This window comes from Mya arenaria, chromosome 3 (genome assembly GCF_026914265.1).
Source record: "Mya arenaria isolate MELC-2E11 chromosome 3, ASM2691426v1".
NCBI lineage: Eukaryota > Metazoa > Mollusca > Bivalvia > Myida > Myidae > Mya > Mya arenaria.
In genome coordinates, this window is record NC_069124.1 from 48145754 (window position 1) to 48159674 (window position 13921).

A 13921-nucleotide genomic window follows, 5' to 3' on the forward strand; every position below is an offset into this window, starting at 1 on the left:
ATACGAGACTTGTGTACAACGTTTCTGTTTGGTAAAAGTCTAACGACAGGTATAATGCCAATCCGTTGCCAATGGCACTGGGAAACAGTGCAAATAGTATGAACCCGAAATCGAGCTTAACCGCTAAACCAAGGAGGCAGTCTTGCAAAAGAGATAACATACCAATTATATGTGGAATATATCTAATCAGTATCAGCAGAGTAATTGTCCTTGGATTAACAAACTATTATTTGTTTCACCTTTTGGAATAAGATGTATTTAAATTTATAAACGCTACAATCCTTTAATTTACAACAATACCAATTAATTGAGATTTTCATGGAAGTAGCTTGCATACGACTGCAGCTGATTAGTTTCCATCGAGAGTCAATATGAGGAAGGGAAATTAATAATCGGTCCGGGTCAGTGCTCAACGTTAGCAAATATTAGTCATCCGTTAGAAATGACCCACTGGTGACCATATCCAACGTTGTCAAAATTTAATGTTAGGCTGTATATTTTTTTCTCCGAAAACATAAGGAAGTTCAAGCAATGAGCCTGTTTTGAGACACAAAGCTCTATGTCCAAAATGCACTAAACTTAAGACAAAAGACGTCACAATACAACAAAGACACCCTCCATTTTCATTAAAATATCTTTATTAATATTTATTTGGGTCACCGTCGTCTAAAGGTCAAAGGGGGTTTTAACTAGCTAAATAGAGAAATGACCTCTGTGGTACATTTTTAACGTAGTTAAAACGTAGTTAAAATTAAATGATACACAGTCTATTCAGTTGCCGAAACCGTAAAAAAGTGAACATGATGGAAACTTAATCAAGTACAGAGATTCTTCGTTAGCATATTGTCAAAATATTAGATGCACAATATTTCACAGTATCTCATATACATTGTTCATGAATACTGCAAAGTGCATACTTATCATGAATGATAAGGCACTTAACAATGATTTTTGTGTTAAAGTAGAAATGAAGAGGGATATGTCTGTGATACGGAATACTATAAGACTCATTTATATCTTTATTTATTTCCCAGCAACTCTAAATAAACATGAACACACAAAATCGATTTCGTCTAAGAACAGAAGCGTGCAAGGTGAAATTTACTCCGAAATTTATCAACCAGTGTATAAATTTCATAATATTTCAAGTTTGAAGAGTATGTTTACTAAGACATCGATTATGTGTTGCTTTGTGGAAATCGCTCATATGTTCAAAGGCTGTCGTTTACTATATGTATACTATATATAAAATGAAAAAGAAATATCAATAAATCGATCTTTTTTTTTACAAAATGGCCTGCAAAGCAAAGTGACAAAAAGGAATTCTTTTCAGAGATACCGATGTTGGATCGATATGGTAGTGTTTATTCATATCTTATTGCTCATTTACATTTCATAACAATTAACTTCACATAATTATCCTCTAAAATGCTCATATCAACTAATATCGGTCATGCGTTAACAGTGTTAAACGGTTTATCACACCTTATCAATTGCCTTTCAATTGTCATTGCAACTTTTGCAACCTTCGAAAATTAAATACCTAGCATTTGTTAGTTTATTTTGGAACACGCGTTCGGGAAAAAGTGTGAAATTATGACCTCGAGGGAGCCATAAGGTTTTGTGCATGATTTGTGTACTTTGGACCGAGAATATTGCTCGACTCTTCGACATAATTAGGTTTCGATGCAGCGTAGGTATATTTTATATAAAAATAGAAGGAAAAAGGTTCGGTACCAAGCTCCGACCTCGAGGGAATGCCGGTTCTCGAACGACCGCTTGTTCGAACGACCGCAGTTTTACTGTATTTAGATTAGACCAGCAAAAACTAATTGTCATGGCTGTTTTGATATACATCGGCTAATAACAGAATTGGCACACATGTAAATGGTTGCATGGTTTAAACTTATTGCATACAACATATTATATATATATATATATATATATATATATATATATACTGTTCACAAAGACGGGTTGGTGGCAAACTGAATTGGAATTTCAGGTCAATAGCTACTAAATTAAACTAAACTCTAGTAAGGCACCACTATTGACAGCTGTGGACACGTCAAACCAGGGGACGCGTTAGTATACCTCACTATGCATAGACAATATTCGCCTGAGATAAACAGGCAATATCATTGGTGAACCTTTTTAGAATAAGCAAAATAAAGATACTCAAATCAACAGTATAGTTGACAGATAAGAAGGTACACGTGCTGGTCTTTGATCAATTGTCCAAGGGTGGGCGACATATCGACGACTGGTTTCAGATTTGTAACCAACGCCTAAGTCTGCAAACGTTCGGTCATAATTAGTTCATAATTAACTTCTCAAAATTTGATGGAAAACCACTTGCAGTAGAAAAAACATCTATCGCAATTTATTTTGTTGCTTATCGTCAAAAATTTCTACAGCTTGGTCTCCTTTGATGACTTTTAAATTCAACAATATCGGAACAAAATTGACTGAAAAAGTAACAAGAAAATGATAGTATAACTCGTATTGCAATAAGTAACAATATTGGAAATACAGATAATTCACAATTTACATTTCAATGGCCCGTCACTTGTCAATTGATTAATTCGTTTAAGTAATGTATTCTTTGTCCTGGATGTTAGATATGGAGGGTACCTCCATATATCGCCAAAAACCATGCTTATTGCTCCAACATATTTTCATAAAAGTAACTACATGTTAATATTGTTAGATGGAGAAAGAAAGCTTTACCACAAGCCAATAAAAGTGTATTGCTTGTCCTCTAAAAGATATTGGTGATGAAATGCACTATTTATAGCTATTTATCCTTTTTTGGTCTATACAGAAATACGTATTTACCAAGACTTCTCTTTAAAAGACGTCATGTGTTCAGTGTGTGTATGCCATGTGATAAACTGCGTCATAAATGCTACGTCGGAAGGCAGTATTTTGCTTCGAATGAAGGAGCACTGTCAAAACATTATTTTGGAAACAGGTTTGTCGAAGTGTTTTATGAACCAAATCACCTTATCAAACTTGGGTAATAAAAAAGGCGGGGCTCTTTTAGTGGCATAGTCTGCCCTTTGTTTTATTTAAATTGGTGTAGCAAAAGAAAAGTTATCTTTGATTTAAGTCTTCATTTTAAGCAAAAGGTTGCCTTCCGACGTAGCATATATGACGTAATTGATCACGTGGTATACACACACTGGTGTTGATGTTTGTAGAAATTTTAAGTTGTAAGAACCGAAGTACTTGAAAAAAAAGTTTGCTTTATTACTTTAGACGGAATTGGTCTAGTGTACAGCTCTTTGTATTCCAGCTACGGTATTGGTCTAGTGTACATCTCATTGTTTTCCAGCTACTGTATTGGTCTAGTGTACAACTCTTTGTATTCTAGCTACGGTATTGATCTAGTGTATAGTTCTTTGTATTATAGCTATTATCTAGTGAACAACTCATTGTTTTCCACTTGAGCTGCTGAATATTCTTGTCTGTGTTTGTCAACGTTGCACCAATCGTTTATCCCATCGATACGCCACAACCATCGTTTATTCCCCTCGTCACGCTGGATCATCGTTTATCCAGTTGTCACGCTGGATCATCGTTTATCCAGTTGTCACGCTGGATCATCGTTTATCCTGTTGTCACGCTGGATCATCGTTTATCCAGTCGTTACGTTATAGCAATCGTTTATCCAGTTGTCACGCTGGATCATCGTTTATCCAGTCGTTACGTTATAGCAATCGTTTATCCTGTTGTCACGCTGGATCATCGTTTATCCTGTTGTCACGCTGGATCATCGTTTATCCTGTTGTCACGCTGGATCATCGTTTATCCAGTCGTTACGTTATAGCAATCGTTTATCCTGTTGTCACGCTGGATCATCGTTTATCCAGTCGTTACGTTATAGCAATCGTTTATCCTGTTGTCACGCTGGATCATCGTTTATTCAGGCGTTACGTTATAGCAATCGTTTATCCTGTTGTCACGCTGGATCATCGTTTATCCTGTTGTCACGCTGGATCATCGTTTATCCAGTCGTTACGTTATAGCAATCGTTTATCCAGTTGTCACGCTGGATCATCGTTTATCCAGTCGTTACGTTATAGCAATCGTTTATCCTGTTGTCACGCTGGATCATCGTTTATCCAGTTGTCACGCTGGATCATCGTTTATCCCATCGATACGCTACAGCCATCGTTTATCCAGTTTTCACGCTGGATCATCGTTTATCCAGTCGTTACGTTATAACCATCGATATCCAGTTGTCACGCTGGATCATCGTTTATCCAGTCGTTACGTTATAACCATCGTTTATCCTGTTGTCACGCTGGATCATCGTTTATCCAATCGTTACGTTATAGCCATCGTTTATCCTGTGGTCACGCTGAATCATCGATTATTTAAACGTTACGTTAAAGCCATCGTTTATCCTAACGTTTCGTTGTACCATAGATTATCCAATCGTTCCGCTGTAGCAATCGCATTCCAATCAGTACGATATAGTCATCGTTTATCCAGTCTTTATGAATTAGCAATCGTTTATCCAATCGTTACGCTGTAGGCATCGTTAATCCAATCGTTACGCTGTAGGCATCGTTAATCCAATCGTTATTCTGTAGGCATCGTTAATCCAATCGTTACGCTGTATGCATCGTTAATCCAATCGTTACGCTGTAGGCATCGTTAATCCAGTCGTAACGTTGTAGGCATCGTTAATCAAATCGTTACGCTGTAGTCATCGTTATTCCTTTCGTTACGCTGTAGGCATCGCTAATCCAATCGTTACGCTGTAAGTATCGTTAATCAAATCGTTACGCTGTAGGCATCGTTATTCCTTTCGTTACGCTGTAGGCATCGCTAATCCAATCGTTACGCTGTAGGTATCGTTAATCCAATCGTTACGCTGTAGGCATCGTTAATCCAGTGGTAGCGCTGTAGGCATCGTTAATCCAATCGTAACGCTGTAGGCATCGTTAATCCAATCGTATCGCTGTAGGCATCGTTAATCCAATCGTTACGCTGTAGGCATCGCTAATCCAATTGTTACGCTTTAGTCATCGTTAATCCAATCGTTACGCTGTATGCATCGTTAATCCAATCGTTACGCTGTAGGCATCATTAATCCAATTGTTACGCTTTAGTCATCGTTAATCCAATCGTTACGCTGTATGCATCGATAATCCAATCGTTACGCTGTAGGCATTGTTAATCCAATCGTTACGCTGTAGGCATCGTTAATCCAATCGTTACGCTGAAGGCATCGTTAAACAAATCGTTACGCTGTAGGCATCGTTAATCCAATCGTTACGCTGTATGCATCGTTAATCCAATCGTTAGTCTCTAGGCATCGTTAATCCAATCGTTACGCTGTATGCATCGTTAATCCAATCGTTACGCTGTAGGCATCGTTAATCCAATCGGTTCGTTGTAGGCATCGTTAATCCAATCGTTACGCTGTAGGCATCGTTAATTCAATCGTTAGGCTGTAGGCATCGTTAATCCAATCGTTACGCTGTACCATCGTGAATCCCGTCGTTACATTGCAGTCATCTTTTATACTGTCGTTTATTTAAGTTATTAGATAGTATTGCTATACTGCCGGTAAAGTTGAACCAGCTAATTTCACGCTGCTAACAGCAGTGATAATTGCAACTTACACCTTGCAAATTACTAATGAAGCGTTTACCAATGTTCTATCATATCAGAAAAAAGCAGTAAACTATATGTCTCGGACTTTCTTTAGACTGAAAGAACAGCAAACCGAAGCATATTATCATACCGACCAAACATCACAACAAAACAGATTCCCATTTCTTTAAAACTCAAATACAAATTGAAACATTTCACAGAAATGTAAATTGGCATTATTACGTTTGTATGCATATCATATAATTTTGCTTTCTTGCTTAGCGACAAGTTACTTGTCTTCGATGCAATGATTATAATTACGATGAAGCCTACAGGGACACGTATGATATTGTTTAAAGGCGTCAGATAGAATTAAAGCCTTGGAGACACTCAATGGGAGACACATTACGTAATAATAAAACACAACACCTTCTGTTTATATAATCCTATCGTTTCTTAATCAATACATAACAACAAAGGTGTAAGATGCCTTGGATACTCCAACGACACTTTGAAAGTAGATGTACGTAGAAAATATCAACTACACACGCTGCTTTGGCTGCGCAACACCTTTTAGAACAAGGGGTCCGTTTTGATGAAGAAACATCGCAGGCCAAACCACGTACTCTACGTTGTCTCCACTCGCTGTGTATTGCCTGTACATCGATGAGTCAAAACGCGAATCGGCTTTGGTTGTACTGTCAAAAACCATTGGAGGAGTTTGAACCACCATCATCCAGCAGATGAAGAGGGACTTTTTGATGAAAGGTTTAAGTGATTCAATGCATTCCTTGTCTCATCTGTCTCGTAAATATGCCTGTGAAATAGAATGTTTGATAGATAATTGTGTTACTAGATTGTTTATATTTTATTTCATTTATAACATCAATAAAAGAAAAACAACAACAACACACTCCTGAAATTCAATCTTTCCTTAAAACGCTCGTGATTTAAATAGCATATTTGTTTTAACATTTTTGAAATGGTGACGACTAATTTTCTTATTCTTTTTTAGGTCATATTTTTTATGATATGACTATATCTTAACACATTATCAGAGACACAGGAACAGTGTCCAATTATGTCTTTTAAGTTCATATTAAAAATGAAATTCAAACGGATTGTTTCCAACTTCACATCGTTATGCGATCAAGCATAGTGCCTAGATGAAACACGCCTTTTACATGTTGCACGACAGGAACCATTTAGACGGCGACACCTTTCCGCATTTTAATCAATTCTTGTCCCATATTTGTAGGTCGAACCGACTGTGTTATAAAACAAAACAAAAACAAAACGTCAGTATCTTGAATTTAATAAAAGCAAGTGTTTAAAACATTATGCCGTTATTATTGAGCTGAGTGGTTCTGCGAAACGCCCTTATTATTTTTAATTCTTGAGTGTGTCTCGATAAACCAATGTCGATTAACGAATTACAAAGTTCATTTTCAAGATTGTACTCTAAATCGTTTTGAATTTACAGTGTTAATTTGATATTTCGACGACCTTCAAGTATATTCAATGCATTAATTGGCAAAATAAGTACATTATAACGTTATTCAAGTTACCAACTCCTTTAATGAACAACGTCCTGCAAAGTGCCTTTCCCTACCGTTTGCTTGTTCCAGTTCTTCTGTGCTTCCTTGCGTTGTTTAGGTTTCCAGTGCCTCTCAAAGAAATAGTCCTCAAGTGCAAGCAGTGGATTTGTTTCACGACCATGTGGCTAAATTTCCAAAACAGTCAACAATAAGTAGTAATTTTGTTGAGCTATATACTTCGTCTTAAACTTAATGTATTGTAAATTTGATTTGCACAATAAAATATAGGTATTGATACATAATCGGATACCCACGTGAGACTTCTTCCGTTACTCTCCATATGAATGGATTGTTACGGTCAATTATAAGTGTCCGACGCTAAGATTGCTGCTATACTTACAGATTGTGGAAGTGTAAGACTATGCTCTCGCTGAAAGAAAGAATTCTTAGGTAATCATCAGAACATACGTGCATTAGAATCATTCGTAATCGTTAATATATTGTCTCTTTAGTTAATCGTTAAACTAATTTTCAATATCAAACTTTTTGTTGTATATATCAACAATGTCAACTTTAACAACAGAGATAAGAATTGGTTATCAATGATTATTTTTACTCGTCTTATGTCTTCAAACAACTCCTCTGTGACCGCTTCCATTTTGGTAACCAACTCGTTGGAATTTATCACACAAAACGTGTAGGCACTCTTGAAATAAAGGATGTACATAGTTAAAGAAATTATAAATAGTTGTAAGGTTGCATACCCATAAAACTCGTCTAAACCCCATATTAACCCATGTTTCGTAAGTGTTCTGAGGCAATAACTCAAACATGAATTCTGGTGTGTTGTAGGTTGTCTGTATCTCATTTAGTGCATGCAATGCCCTAGCCTTTGGATTTTAATCAGATCATTAATTGTCAGGCTACTTGGCTTGTCACTGACGTTTCCACTGTATTATTACATCAAATTTTAAATACAAATTTGATGTTATGAGGTATCAAACACCTGACAATTGGACACACAATCGTTTGCAAGGTACTTGGAAATAAATTAAGAGAAGTCAATAGTCTGGTACGTACCCCACTGTATTTTTTGCATGTACATGCACGATGTATACAGTATAAAGGACCAAAATGAATCGACTGATTGCATTTGTTTTAAAATCAAAATAACTGTATTTTGTTCTTACATCCAATGTTTTACGCAGAGCATTAATTGCTTCATCTTTGTAGCCGCCACCTTTTGTCAGACCTTCAAACGCGACAGCCACTCGTTGTCAAACAGCTCACTGTAAATCTCGCCAAGCTTCGTCGGCCGGACATATCGCTCAGGTCAGCTATTTTCGGGTTGTTTTGTTTCAGCTTATCACCTGTCAGTTTGCTCAATCTACAGAGAAATGTTGTTACACCTTTCAATAACATAACCCACACAAATTATATCAAAATGTACTCAAACAGACAGGCAGGGAAAATACATATAAGAACAAAAATGTACGGACATGATCAAGTATTCAAGTGGAAGAAGCTGGTTATACATGATACACATAACGACGGTATCTTTTACCATATCTTTAATTGGTCGTTCTCTGCATGGAGATCCTGAATGTTCTCTCTCTTTCTTGAAATTTCCTCCTGAAGACGTTCAATATTTTTCTTCATTTTTTCTCTCTCTGCTTTAAGGAACCCAATTTGCGCAACCAAATATTAATGTTTACTTCTCGATCTTGACCAGAGCAAGTTCCATCTTCGTTTTGTGTTCGTTTACTAGATGAGGTCGGATTCACTGGCCCATTTACATTTAAATATAAGCCAGCTTGGCCTGTCTGATCCTCCTGTAACAAAGATAACATAAATCGAATGAGCAGTGTAGGTAAACTTTTGATAACTTATACATATATGCTTCATGTATGAAACTGTTTAATAACAGTCCGAACATTTGTAGACTTGAATACTGCGTATAAGTACTAGTTCATAATCAACATAATTAAAACGAGTCACAGAACTTTTTGCAGCGAAACGTACACATTATAATAGTTGATTGATGTCTTACATTATGTACAGTGTGTTTACTTTTGATCTCTTTTAATTTAACAATCTGATAAACATCCAGTCCGAAATTATTAAACGGTCACATAAGGCGCGCAAGATCCAGTTCTTCGGTCAGATTGAGTTCAGCATTCATGTATATGAAAGTATGAAAGTTTGTTACCACATAAGAAGGTCCACCTACTTCAGCGTATAGCTAAATAGTTCACTAGAATGTTTATATTTAAAAGTTGAATGAAAAACAACAATAACATAACGATGGCGTAACTGATATTTGTGTTCAACTGATTGCTTCAAAAGATAGCATTAATGCATTCGAACTGTGCCATCAACAGTATATCTCTAACAGCAAATTTGTGCAGATGTTTTTGTTGCAATTGAAATAAATGCCATGGAAATTCGCCTTAATAAAACACAAACATTTACGGTGAATTTTTAATAGTATATATCCATTTTACAAACATTACACGCCATTTCTTACTTCATTATTTAGTTTATATTTTGCTCAAACTCATTATGCCAATAGTTATTGTGAATCACTGTTGTGTTTATATTGTTCAACTATAGTTGTTGTGATGGAACAAAGGTACATAAACTAACAGTTTTTACACATTACAACTGAATACTTTATTCATACTTTCAAGGATGCCTTTTAAGAACCATATACGTTGAAAATTAAACAAAGAAATGTGATATGCAATGTCATCTCCATGAAAGAGTGTTTTACCTTTTTCATTAGAACAACATTAATGCTCACATAATTGATTTTGATTCGGAACAAAACAAATTACCTTATCAATCAAATGCCTATCCATGTACAATATTGTTTGTTAGTATGTTCTGCATTCATGCGTATGTCATTTTCATATCAATTTCACTACTTCAACATATATTAATTTCAATTTCCTAACTGAAGTAATAACCTATATGTTACATCTTATAGTGTAAAAGTTCCCTTGTTTATTGAGTAGATGACCACCGTTTGCTTACTGAAAATATGCAAAAACATATACAGTTTATATAAATTCATTTAAAATCCAAAATCTTACGAATCTCTTACAATCATTACATTTTACCATTGGAAACATTGCATCTACTTAGTTCTGTGTAAATATCATTTCTAATAAATACTAGTATGGCATCATGTTATTGCCAAATGTTCAAAATCATTGTATTTTGTCTTTCAGTATTAGTAAGCCGACTTCAACAAAAGTGCCACCGATGAAATTGACCATTTACCCTTAATAGATATTTAAATAATGATGACCTTACCCATCAATCAAAAAGCAATAGTCATAATTGAAGTCTAAGTTTATTTCCTTGAACAGATCTGAACACTTGTCGAATTATATTGATAACTTACCATTTCCTTTCGCAAGTATGTATCAATTCATTTCCGTCATGTGTCATAATGTAGAAAAATAGATAGTTCATATTTGATTTAAGGACAACCTACATACAAACTATCACGATATGTAAAAAAAGATTACAAAACTCTTTCCTGTTATTTTACAATATAGACTATTTCGACTAAAATACCCTTACTCACAATACTTAATCCTAATTAAGTGCCCTTCTTTCAGAGCCACCGTTCGTCAGCAAATTCAGTGTTTTGATTATTCCAGCTTCTGTATTAATATTGTGTACAACTCTTTATTCCAGTTACTGTACTGCTTGTGTTGTTACTCATACTTGTCTGCGCATGTATGTTTTTTTATTCTTAAGATTTCCATTTTATGCTTTTTATTATGATATTATTACTATTTATGCGTATTCCGCCAATCAATGATGCATAACACTGGATTACATACCTATTGTTAAAATCTCATGCACTTATAGGGACCATTTATCCATAACCGTATTTTCCTTGTTACAAAATATTATTTACAATATATATAGAGAGAGATATCACAAGTTGTTAGAAAATGTTAAGTTGTGAGTAGCTGAGTATGCAAACACACACTTTCAGTTGAGTTGACTTAAGTAGAAATGACACTTACATCTACATTGCTTATATAACAAGTAATATTCTTTGCAGTGGTGTTCATCCGGTGAATTAAGTCACTTTCATCCATCTTTGCCCCTTGGTTTCCCTTAATTCTCTGAATCGTTCGCGACCATTCCGCTACTTCTTCTTCAACCTCTTTAAGAGTTTCGTCCTCGAGTTTACACGTTGCATCTCGGCCACCCTTTGACCTGTTATTTCCCATTAGTAAAGCTTCTTACGTACTGTACTAGTATAACACTATTGTAGTTTTGCTTTCGAAATCGAAATCGAAAGTTGCAGAAAGGTAATACACTTATGTAACGTTTAATTTATCACAATTTCTTATTTTGATTTGTGTTAATATAATTTTCTTACTTGAATCATACATCTCACGACATGAAGTAGACCAATGACCTTAAATTTACTTCCGTGATAGCTGTCGACCAATGAAGCATTGAGTACATTCTTGTGAGAATAATAAGCTCAATAAATACGTAACTGGATATGTCTTGATCAATAATACTCGACTGCAGCGCACAAATAAGACATTTAAAACTGCTTCTTTTCTGCTAGGCTTTAATTTATGTACTCTAAGAGATATCTAAAAACGAAGCATTTTTTGGAATTGTAATTAACCCAGTGAAAAAGTACTTGAAAATGCTTGCGCTTTACACATCCGTAGAAGACTTACAAGGAAAATTAAACAAGCATCATTTCCTTAAATTGGACTAACCGAAACGCCTATTAAGTTCGATACATTGGGTTAGAATCAGAGTATGCATTCAACTGATAAATATGAATACATAATGTTTATCTCGTTAAGAAGATTATGAAACAGTTATACTTATCAGTTCAAATACATTCAACATGTATATGTAATGTGGGTGGAGAACCCCTCTTGTATGTACATAGCAACAGGAATACAATGATCGGATGTAATTTAAACAGGCATGACCTGAGGTAAGTGTAACGTTAAATTATCAATGTATAAAACATAATTATCATAGTCTTTAAATATATCTCAGTACTGTATATTAGTACCACAAAAAGATGGCAAGTAAATGTCCAGGTGAGTAACCTGTATAATGATAGGGTCATTACAATATTCAACTTCAGTTAATCTTAGGGTCATAAATCAAAGACTTCATCCACTCTTTCGGTCAGTTATTAATAATAAGTAATCCGATAAAAAAACATCGTTCTTAGATCCAATTAAGGCCGATATTGAGTACCTGGTCTCTGTATATCCCTTTTTAATTATAAAAATAATGATATATATATTCCGATGATATGTGATATATTACAATGATAAAATGATTACAAAGGAATCGATTTAAATAGGAATACTGCTGTTATATTTTGATTTTTGTTTCGATGTTAATATAACAACGAAATTACAATGCTAATAACGTCATTTAAAAGGCAGAAACAGTCAAAGACAATAACGTATCCGACTACGTAACACTTTTATAACGCGAAACGTTGAAGTACTTAATACTGGTCAATTCATTGGTCAAAAATGTAGTTCTTAGTGTTTGTGCACAACTGTTTTCTTTGCAAGTTTGAACTTCAATTTGACAAACTATAAATGTGCCACGTTGAAGTCACCACTATTTATTCTTTCCCTGTGCAACTCCTTTAATAGATACAGCGCTTGATGAACGGTTTCATGGCTCGAAGACACTCGTTGTCCCAATATGTTTTTATGTACGCCTATTATAGAAAATAATGTTGGATAGCAAACAAACCGAGAAGTTTAATTCAAACTTGACTTTGCCGTTTAATTATCAGATAAAGGAGATAAACTGATATAAAAGGAAATAACAAGTTAATTTTAAAATCTCATAAGTTTACATATATACATCAGTGAACCAGAAACTTAATAATTAGTCCTTTAATTCTACCTTTGTACTGATGGCACAAGGGACTCAGCGACCCCTTTTTTGCTTGTAAAATAAAAAAAATAAACTGACTCTAAAAGTCTTTTAATAAGAGTTTTGTTTGGAAAATAATATTTTTACAGAATATACAAATAAAATATAAGACATTGGTATTATGTAGACCTGAGTTCAGATTTTATATTTTCTCTTCAACTTCAAATATGATCAGCTTAATTACCTTTGTTTGAATGTAGGTTTGTTTTCTATCTGGCTTGATTTTTTGTTTCCATTTCCGTTGCATTTGTAAGTCTTCCATAGATGACCCCTCTCTTTGTAGGCCCCCTCTCATCAATACCAACTAAATTAACATTACAAGATATTTGTCACCGAGAAATGGATCATGAAAACTCATATCTATCGAATGTTAAGTAATTAGCTTTATCAAATATACTTTCTTTGTATCTTGGTCCTAAGTTTTTAAGAACCGCTTAGCAAAAAAGTTAGTAATCCCTAATCGAACGTGCTGTTTTATGTTTTTAAAACGTTTATTTACAAAAGCCTTCCAATAGTTTTGAACTCTTGTCCAGTTCATTGACTTTGCATCGTGTAAAATTTGTGACCTTTTTGTTTTAATAAGAAATAATCAATAAACCTGTTCTGAAAATGTATATAATATAGAAATGAGATATAGCATTTGTCAGATAATAAATGGATTGTTCACTTAAACATGTAACACATGTCAATCGATACTGCAAGTGTTTACTATTTCACCATAAGTGTCATCTGAAGGGTATCGACTGCTTTCCTATCATCGTAGCCTGATGCAACAAGTTCCTCGAATGCGTCCGTTCACTAGTTGT

The 13921-nt window shown here is 34.8% G+C and overlaps 1 long non-coding RNA gene across 1 annotated transcript; it reads right to left on the bottom strand.

Moving 5' to 3' along the window:
* Window positions 1-4884: 4884 nt before the first annotated feature.
* LOC128229344 (uncharacterized) lies at window positions 4885-11618 on the bottom strand. The gene is made up of 7 exons (XR_008260081.1): window positions 11195-11618; window positions 8713-8980; window positions 8339-8535; window positions 7765-7854; window positions 7549-7578; window positions 7223-7333; window positions 4885-6878 (listed from the first exon to the last, which is right to left on the bottom strand). It is a non-coding gene; the product is annotated as an uncharacterized LOC128229344 (long non-coding RNA).
* Between the last annotated feature and the right edge of the window lie 2303 nt (window positions 11619-13921).